Genomic DNA, 8,003 nt, shown 5'->3' with positions numbered 1-8,003 from the left:
CTTGCAGTCGGTAGTCTTATATGGAAGATTTTACGCCAGTAACTAACGGCGTAATTTCTTGCAGTCGGTAGTCTTATATGGAAGATTTTACGCCAGTAACTAACGGCGTAATTTCTTGCAGTTGGTAGTCTTATATGGAAGATTTTACGCCAGTAACTAACGGCGTAATTTCTTACAGTCGGTGATATATATTTATGTAACATTTTACGCCAGCAATATAATTTAATTATATTTTAATTTATTATAATTAAATCACCGACTGGGTTAGTGGCGTAAAATCTTACAGTATATAGACTGTGTTAGTAACATATTACGCCGTTATCTAAGTACCGAGCGAAAATTACGCATAATATGATGATTTTAAATGTATGTTGCACTGCGGTGAAGAGATGAAATTAAGAGATCTTCGCAGCTAAGAACACTACTGAAACGAGTAGTTGAAAATAGGACCTGAAAAAAATTCAGGCCCGTACGGGATTTGAACCCATGACCTCTGCGATACCGGTGCAGCGCTCTACCAATTGAGCTAAAAAGCCAAATGGGAGCTGGTCAATGTGTTGGGTCCAAATAAACCATCCAAGTGATGAATGATGATTTTAGATATATGAAATTCACATATTTGCACCGCGGTGAAGAGATGAAATTAAGAGCTCCTCGCAGCTAACAACACTACTGAAACGAGTAGTTGAAAATAGGACCTGAAAAAAAAAAATTCAGGCCCGTACGGGATTTGAACCCATGACCTCTGCGATACCGGTGCTAAATACAACTTATATAAGTCATTTGATCATTTCGCTTCTCTTAGCTGGCGTCGGCTAAGAGAAGCGAAAATTACATCTCATCATTTTGAGGTATAACCAAAATAATTTTCAACGAAAGTATGCAAGCAGGTTCCAGGTTCATCTTTACTTTCAAAGAGACTAGAGGAAAGGCTAAGACAGGTGACTGAATAAAGCCGGAGTTTTCTATAATAATTAAGATTATGAATGAATGAATGATAAGATGAAGAACAGATCGTGTGAAAAACTTGCCTCGACAGGTTTAAACTCAGTGGGAAGCTTCTCGACAGCATTCAACGTCAATTCGCAAGAGTGGGTATCGCATATGTGCTGGTAGAGATCTGCCGCCTTTGCTTCTAGAGATGCGTTAAGCTCACGATTTTCCCGGGTGAGGTGCGCTACAACGTCGTTAGGAGACTGTTCAATTTCGTCAGGCTGAAGAGAAACCTTAATCCACGTCTCACCTTTCAGCTGTTTTCTTTTTGCCGTTTGAGGTGGACTGGATCTTGAGCCGAAATCTCCGCTTGCCCCACGCGTTCACAACCAGATTCCGTGAGTCGGTATCCAAGTTGTGATACACTTATTTGTAATAGTTCAAACAGTGTCTTGGGCCATCCGAATACTTCCCTCCATCTCTAAATACCTTCGCCATTTATTTGTAAATCGAACGTTGGATTAACAACGTCAACATATGGCAGCACCATGTTTAGTAACATCGGATGGATCGGGGTTTCAAAGAGCTCTGAAAAGAGTTCCCGATCACTGACAGTTTGTTGGACGATCGGGGGTTCAGTGAGCTCTGAAGAGAGCGATCGGGGGATTCAGCAAGCTCTGAAAAGAGCTCCCGGTCGCATACAAATTGCTGGTCAACGCGCGCCATCATGACTTAAGAATTGCGGTGATTTCGCCAACGAGTGATTTCGCCAACGTCACGTTCGCCAATGTCTTTGGTCGCTTCGCTAACGTGATGAGTCGCTTCGCCAACGTCCTACTGGTCACTTCGCCAACGCCAAATATCTAGTAATAACTTAGTAATAACTTAGTAAAAAGGGTGCTTACTGATGCTTCGGATGTAATGCTGATACTTGGGTCAGAACATTTTTAAGTTAATGCTAGTTTCGCTTGGCTGACTTCCAAACAATTTGCATATTTTTGACAGATCCAGAAAAAGCCGGCGTGTGAGCGCTAACATCGCGGTAATTTAAAACTGTTGAATAACAAACTCCGATGGCTTCCAAATGTGTTTCAAAAATGTATAACTCAAAATTTTACTTGAAAAATGCGTTACGATGTGAATTAACGAGTTACCATTTTTCAGAAGCAATCAGAGTTTGTTTTTCCAGCCTTCAAAACGAGTCAGAAATAAAATATAACAAGTATAAGATCAACAACATTTTAATTACAATACGTACTTTTATAAATATTTACAAGTGCAAAATATTTTAGTGGAAAACCTATTTACAAAACCTTCTGATTCACAAAATATTTTCAATGCAAAACTTATTTACAAAACCTTCTGATTCAAAAAAATGCTTTAGTCAAAACCTATTTACAAAACCTTCTGATTCTCAGCTTACTTCACGCAAGTTCAGTTCGTTCATGATCAGTTAGAGCGCGCTGGTCCATTCAAACGCGAGCACGTCCTGAGTAGTTGAGCAGCGGTTTTCTCGTTGTTCTCATACTTCTCCCATCTTGCGAATAGTTTTGCCTGAATGTTATTTGTTGTACGTCGTTGAATTCGTTTCAGTTTGTTGTCAGAGACCAGCCTGATTGTAATAGCTGTGAGTTTTGCATCCCGATCAAGTAACTTAATTAAAAGGTATAAGGGCAAACCGCATTGTCCTCAAGCTCTGCGATTGAGGGCGTTATGCCCGCCTTCCAGGTCCTTATTTGTGCGGACGGGCTTCTTGTACACGCACCAGTTTCTTGGGGTGAATTCTTCACTCTCAGTCCACTGTCGTCGGATGCACTGGACAAGTCTCCACAGCTGGTCGGTTTGGGCCTGCTCCTCGAGTAGGTCGAACATCGGTTGGATTTCCGGATACGGGAGGCTTATATGTATGTACTTGTAAACGGAATCGTCGTCCATGTACGCCCTTTGAAGGCCAAGCTCTTGTACCTTAAAGTAAAAAATGGTAAAAAAGGTGTAAATAAAGTACAGTAAAAACCCGCGACCCGCATTTTAGACGATAATGGATTTTAAGTAAGTTCATTTTAAGTAAGTTCACTGTCAGATGATATAAGAAACTAAATAACATTGGTCACAGTTCAGTTTTGGTCAGTGTAATGCCTGAAAATTTAGTGTTGTAGTTAAATTTAGTTGTTTACTGGATGTAATTTGCCAAGAAAAAAAAACACGCAATACACACCTTCCTCCAGACGGCCTGTGTCCAGTGAAAGACACATCCCGGAATTTTTACAGTGGGGAGCACTTCTCTGATGGCCGACCAAATTTCCTTCTCAAAGTCGACGGTGACCTGCCTGACTGAGAGCTGGGGCATTAGGTGGACTAGATTCTGGAGCACCTGGAAGTAAAAGAACAACCCAGTAAGTCATTTTTCTTACAATCATTCTGAAATTCAGAAGAAATTCAATGTGTGTAGAAAGCGTAAAAAGAAAATGTTATTGTGTTCTTTTCCAATATGAATTTTCAAAGTGCTTAATTATCTTCTCTTATATACTTCAGATTTAATATATCAGAATAGAGAAAACAAGATCAAGGCGAAAAAGCGGCAGAAAGCGGCCACGCGAAAAAGAAAATGGGGACTGATCCTTCTCTATGGCAATGAATGTTAACATACCTTTTTATAGTCCTTTGCCTTCTTGCTGGACATCAGTACACAAGCCAGTGGTACTTTCTTGGCGTACTCCCCTGATCGGACAAACGCGTTTACCGTCAACAGCTGCTTGAACGGGTGGCGAACAAGCTTAAAGGTTCCGTCAACGTACCATGTCTTAGCACGGGCGAGAATGGTGAGTTGCTCCAGTCTTGCAAATAGTAGGTGGCACCTATCCTTAACTACGATGTCAGCACGGAGGAAGCCGTCAGGGATACAGTCATCAACCAACTCGAAGTCAAGATCTCTTGGGTGTTCTGGACGTAGTTTCTGGCGTAGACGGTTGGCTGCTCGCGCGATGTACTCAGGTTTGGGTAGGGCTGCGCACGGGGCTTCAGCGAGCTCTTCCAGCAGGACCTATCAATAACAATAACATTAACACTTAGTTGACTACACTCTTTTTTTTCTTTCAAGAACGTCGAATTTTTGGGGTTGATGCTGCTGAACTGCTCATTATTACAAACTGAATGTTCTTAATGAATGTTCTTAATACGTTCTTAAAAGTTTGGACAATCTCAGCCTCAACGTTCTTATAAAAAAGAGTGTATTTCATTATGAGTTAACTTAAAAACTCTGGCTATTTATTTAAATACTGGAAGTATAATTTAGGATTGATTTAATCTTAGATTGTCTTTTTGCCTTCAACTTCGTGATCAATCACGCAGAAACCCAAGAAAAAATTCGACAACATCCAGTTATATGAAAATAGACTTAACTTGAAACGCCAGCAATACAATCATTAACATACCTCATTGACTATTGCTGAAGCCGGCCTGAATTTGTCCTCAAGAGCTTTGGACTTTACAGTGGAAATTATTTTTAGTGCCGTAATAGCTCCCATCTCCACAGAATGGTTTTGGCGCTCTTCCCTGCTTGGAAGGTTCCATCACGCTCCGTCACTGAAGCCTTGCACGGATTTCCCTTTGGGCGCATCGTACACTGCCAGTAGGTTGCGTAGGGACGCTTGGAGTGGACGTTGTAGGTGAACCCAAGGCTGTCGACGAGACTGGTTTTTCCACGACTCGTGCCGTTCTCGACTAAGGTGAACGTGACTGGCTCGGTAACTATCGGTGGTTCTTCAGGAACTGGTTCCAAGATGGACGGTTCTTCGTCCGTTTCATGCGGCTCTGAAGACCTGTCATCTGTTTTATAGAGTGAAAATATGTCAAATACTCACAAACATAACTAAAATAATTGATTTGTCACTGACCACATAAAACGTAATTTACAACATTATTAGTCAGTAAAAAACAATTATTTCAGTTATGAATGAGTATTCCTGATTTCCATTTTTCCGTTTTCTGACTCACAAACATAAAAAAACGGGTAAAAGAACCTTACTGCATGTTTCTAGACTTTGATCAAAACTGTTTTTTAAATCTATTTGTAATACATTTCACAGAACCAAACTCACCGAAAGTGCCTTCATCAGAGAAAAGTGGCGTTCCGCTCTCTTCTGGTTCAGAAACGGTTGCAGACAGCTAAAGGATAAAACAAGTGCAATTAGTTGAAGTACTCCATTGACTACAGAGATTATAAAAACAACACTTTGCATTTTTCGCAAAACTTAACTACAGTAAAAACCCGCGTATAAGAACCTAGAAAATTAAGAACCTTGGGGTTTATTTAGGAAGGAACGTGGAACTGCTATTCATTTTAAGCTACTTTGCATGTGAAAATGGAAAGCTTTATTGCACTGGCACCGTTATTTTGATGAAAATAGACCATTTCTTTAGGTTTCCGTAGCCCCTTTAATACTTATGCTTATAAGGTACATTCTTATTTATAAAAAAGGGTAACGTAATTTTCTGTCTGAAAATTGAACTTAAGCTTTTAAGAGACTTGAAACAAATTAAATGTAAGTTTAAGTACTTACCATTTCGTGATCATTGCTGAAAGAATCCATGTTCTCTTCCATGTCCTCGACTCGGGTGCTCTCTGCATCAGGCTGATCTGCATAGGACTCGCACACCGCGCACTGCCAGTCGATTTCTTTTCCGTCACGAACAGCGGCCCAGTAAAGCTCTCGCGATATACCTTTTGAATCAAAGTAAAAATCTAATTAGGCCAAGTAAAAAAAAAAGAAATGTTTCTCGTCCAGATTTTTATATAAAAAAGAGAGAGCGTAATGGCGGAAGTAAGCTGTTTCTTTCTTGGTCTTTATCAGATGTGATGCTATGAAAAAGCTTATCACATAATGAATCAGTACGATCCACCATTAGTGTTATGCCAAGGATTTCGCATGCATTATCGTAGCTCGTGCCGGTCATAATTACTGAGATCACCCTTTTCTTAATACGAACAAGCTCTTTGATGAAATATTGCGACAAAGCGTTACAAAATAGCTGAACGGTAGATTAGAATTTGATCTGTTGGCGATAGTTTCGCGCGTTTGAGCTGTACTAGGAAATACAATCGCTTACTAGCTTTCTTAACTACTTCTTCAGTGTGTGCATTCCAAGTTAAGTTAGCACCTATAGTAGGTCCCAGCAACTTAGCAGTAATAACTTCTTTTCTGTCGATGACAAACGCATCCAGTTCAACTGGATTCCGGGCAAACGCGATTCGGAGCTCCTTGCATTTATCAGGGTTGAGTTGTACTCTATTTATATGGGACTACTCGATAACCTGGTTAACTATACTCTGCATTACTGGCATTCCCTTTCGGAACGCCTTCGGATGCTGTAGTGTCATCAACAAATTTCCATAAGTATGGTGTGTTTACATCTAAATTATTTATTATCAATGCAAAAAGACTGCACCCGACTCGTAATAACAACCATTTGCTAGCGTGATTCTTTGAGATCGATTAGACCATAAATCAGTGATCCAGTTGACTATACTACGTGGTACTTTTAAATTACGTAATTTGTTAACTAAAATAGAATGGTCTACTAAATTTATGATTCTAGGGGATGTAAAGAACTAAACTAAACAAATAACAACAAAAAGGTTGCCATGAATCCATGATTGAAAGGACACTTCCAGCGTCCGCATGGAAAAACGCTTTCTCAATGAAAACAGTGGAATCACTTAAACTTCGAATGAATTATTAAAGCTTGAATGTCTCAAACTTTTCATAGTGGTGCATTTGATAACTTGAAATTTAGAAGAAAATTGTAAGTATTAATTAAGCGGAGGACGTATTTAGTACCCAGTTTAGCGTAGTTAAAAGGAGGTTGCGCCTTACTGGTAGCTCAGTAAAATAAATGGTATTGTTGTTGGTCATTGCTTTCACGTCAGTTGGTGGCTCCGTTTATTTGTGTTGATCATTTTATTAATGATCACTTCTCTCTCGTTCCATTGAGGTAGGAGCAGGATTTCAGTAAACGTTTGGCTGACATTTGGTTTTCTTCGTACTGATCTCAGTAAGTGAAGATTTTAGACTGAAGATCACGGCACTTAGATTGTTAGTATATAGCAGTACCTCAGAATATAATCGTAACGTTAATGTATGTCTTTTTTGTTTGTAGGTAAACTTGGACATGAAAGAAGTGAGTATTCGCTCTTGTTAATATTACTTATGATCTTGTTAGATTAGACAACCCTGATCGTGTGTTGATGAATGTCAGCCTAACGATAAAATTTAAATCAGAATCGGATACGATTTTGGTGTGGATGATAAGTTTTAAGTTTCAATTTTTTTCAGTTGCGAAAATATGGTCTGAAATAAAATTCAGGTATGCATATTCAGGTACAGGATTTGAAACCATGACCTCTGCGATATTTAAGAAATACTCATACTAACTGCGAGGATCGCTTCCATATTCGTTTCTTCAACCGCAAATCAGCTATAAAGTTTCCATATATTTACAGTCATTTATTTTAGTTTTGTTCGATTTAAATTGAGAAGAACTGTTTGGGCGCGTGACTACCAGACTTCGCCATGTCCCACATTTAACCTGGCTTTTTCGAATATTGTATTAAAACTATTTTGGTTAAAAAAAAAAAAAATTTATTTATAAGAACGGGTTACATTATCTTTAATCCAATTCCAGAAAAATACATACAGTTATGCCAGGTTTAACTAAAAAAGAATCAGAAACAGAGCAAGTATAACATAATTCTACTAAACTTTTAGGTAATCACAATAGAACCTTTTAATTTGTTCTATGTTGAAGTTGACAAATTTTAGTTTGAGTTGATTCGTAATTAGAAAAACAGCTTTAAAAAATAATCAGTTGTGGTGTGAATAGTATTCTAATCAGATCCTGCATTACGGGATGCGCGCGCAAGGTTGAGCGCGTGCTCACATTAACGCGCGCATCCCACGTATATAACATCACAATTGTTTCTTTACATACGTAGACAGGTTCAGTTGAGAACACTTGCAAACCACACGTCTAGGAGCCTTGGGAGATTTTATTCACAAAGTTACGAATTCAAA

The 8,003-nt window shown here is 39.1% G+C and overlaps 1 pseudogene; it reads right to left on the bottom strand.

Annotated features, from left to right (window-relative positions):
* Positions 1 to 2,215: 2,215 nt before the first annotated feature.
* On the bottom strand, positions 2,216 to 5,647 carry LOC131777153 (uncharacterized; annotated as a pseudogene).
* Between the last annotated feature and the right edge of the window lie 2,356 nt (positions 5,648 to 8,003).

This window comes from Pocillopora verrucosa, chromosome 3 (assembly GCF_036669915.1).
Source record: "Pocillopora verrucosa isolate sample1 chromosome 3, ASM3666991v2, whole genome shotgun sequence".
In the NCBI taxonomy this organism is placed as follows: domain Eukaryota; kingdom Metazoa; phylum Cnidaria; class Anthozoa; order Scleractinia; family Pocilloporidae; genus Pocillopora; species Pocillopora verrucosa.
The sequence above is the reverse complement of the archived record's forward strand: the minus strand, read 5'-3'. Positions and strand labels throughout refer to the sequence as shown.